At 47.4% G+C, this 2,150-nt stretch overlaps 2 protein-coding genes across 6 annotated transcripts in view; both read left to right on the top strand.

Annotated features, from left to right (window-relative positions):
- The window catches only part of Usp49 (ubiquitin specific peptidase 49), a 77,463-nt gene that overhangs the window by 4,012 nt on the left and 71,301 nt on the right, over positions 1 to 2,150 (top strand). The gene's annotated exons all lie outside the window — the stretch shown is intronic.
- The window catches only part of Med20 (mediator complex subunit 20), a 13,958-nt gene that overhangs the window by 7,681 nt on the left and 4,127 nt on the right, over positions 1 to 2,150 (top strand). The gene's annotated exons all lie outside the window — the stretch shown is intronic.

Here is a 2,150-nt window from a genome sequence, read left to right as displayed (position 1 = left end):
TCCTGGAACTAGCTCTGTAGACCAGGCTGGTCTCGAACTCACAGAGATCTGCCTGCCTCTGCCTCCCGAGTGCTGGGATTAAAGGCGTGCGCCACAACCGTCCAGCAATAAATCTTTAAAAAAAAAATCCCAGAACTGGGGAGGAAGAGACAAGAGGAGGATTCCCTAAGGTTTGTTGGCTTGATAGTCTTGCTCTGGGTTCAGTGAGAGGCCCTAACTCAAAAAATAAGATGGTGACTCCACACTCGTGCACATATAGATAGCACTGATTGGACTTAGTGCATTCTTAAGAACAAAATAGGGAAGGACATGAAGGAGGAGGAGCAGGCAGGGTTTGAAGATGGATGCTTTTAAATGTATAGCAGATATTTCAAATTGTGGGCCTCTGTTCTCTCTTGTAGTGTATTTTGGTTTTAGTGTTTTGACTTCTTCCAAGTCCTATATAACCAAATATATTCATAGCTCTCCCTCCTTGGAGAAAGTCTGTAAGAAGACCAGGTAAGAAAGGCCAAGTCTGATGACCTGAGCTTGATCCTTAGGACCCACAGGGAGAAGATGGATAATTCTATCCTAGGGTGGTGCTTTAACCTCCACCTGAGGGCTATGATGTGCGCACATACACTGGCACACACAAATAAATGTCTGAAGGTAGGGGGAAGAGTTTAGAGCAGGGTGGTGCACACCCCTTCAATCCCAGCATTGGGAGGCAGAGGCAAGGGAATCTGAGTTCGAGGCCAGCCTGATCTACAGAGTTAGTTCCGGGAGTTCCAGAATAGCCAAGGCCACACAGAAAAACCCTGTCTCAAAACACAACAATAACAAGGGGGGGGAGGATGGAGAGATGGCGCAACCATTAAGAGTCCTGCTCTTCCAGAGCACCCAGCACTCACATGGCAGCTCACACTTGTGACTCCAGTTTCAGGGCTTCTGACACCCTCATACTTGCAGGCAAAACACCAATAAACATAAAATAAAAATAAATTTTAAAAAAGAATGAAGAGAAAAATACCAAACCAAAGCCAACCAACTAAACAACAGTAAAAAGGAGGAAACTCACTTGGCAGACTGGAAAGGGGCTTCACAGTCCAGCTTGAGGTCCCAGAGCCCAAATGTCTCTGTGGTGCGCTTGCTTTCCTAGTTGTCTCCACTGACGTTTGCAGTCATTGCCCTCACTCGCAGGAGGCACTGCTAGCTTTTTAAGGCAGCTCAGCTTGGCTGTGGCCTGCTGTGCTAGCCTAAAGTTCACAGTCCCCCATTCTAAAGCCTCTGCAAGAGCATTTAGATGTCAAATGAGGCACAAGCTGAGGTCCAGAGAGATGTGCCAAATGTTGCTTCTGTTTTACTTTTAAGTTTGAGGTTCTGGGACTGGATGTTGGGGCTAGTCCAGTACTTATTGCTAAACCACACCACCAGTCCTTAGGCTTTTGTTTTTGTTTTGTTTTGTTTTTTTCTCGAGGCAAGGTTTCTCCGTAGCTTTGGGGTCTGTCCTGCCTGGCCTTGAACTCACAGAGATCTTCCTGCCTCTACCTCCCAAGTGCTGGGATTAAAGGCGTGCCACCACCGCCCAGCTTCAGTCCTTAGTTTTACTTATTACAGACGAGAACATAGAAGAGTTTCTGTGTGGTTTACTAATCATGATAAAGTAGCCACCTGCGCGCTCACCACACAGCTGCTCTCAGCACTCTGAGAATCCCCTGGTGTTCTTCAGGTGTATTTAGCCCCTGTTATTTGGCTGGCTTTTCCAGTTACCTGGCTCCTCTGGAAAAGGTAGCATTTAAGGATCCTTCCCCTTCTCAGACTGCCAGGGTACCAACTACCAGCTGGCCTTGTTTGGTGCACTTGACCTGTCCTGGGGTTTGTTGATAAAAGTCCTGATGAGTTCTTGATAGGGGGCTGGAGAGATGGCTCAGTGGTTAAGAGCATTGCCTGTTCTTCCAAAGGTCGTGAGATCAATTCCCAGCAACCACATGGTGGCTCACAACCATCTATAATGAAGTTTGGTGCTCTCTTCTGGCCTGCAGGCATATACACAGACAGAATATTGCATACATAATAAATAAATAAATAGCCGGGCGGTGGTGGCGCACGCCTTTAATCCCAGCACTCGGGAGGCAGAGGCAGGCGGATCTCTGTGAGTTCGAGACCAGCCT

Source organism: Microtus ochrogaster, linkage group LG2 (assembly GCF_000317375.1).
Source record: "Microtus ochrogaster isolate Prairie Vole_2 linkage group LG2, MicOch1.0, whole genome shotgun sequence".
NCBI classification, from domain to species: Eukaryota; Metazoa; Chordata; class Mammalia; order Rodentia; family Cricetidae; genus Microtus; species Microtus ochrogaster.
Note: the sequence above shows the minus strand (reverse complement) of the source record. Positions and strands in the feature narration are given on the sequence as shown.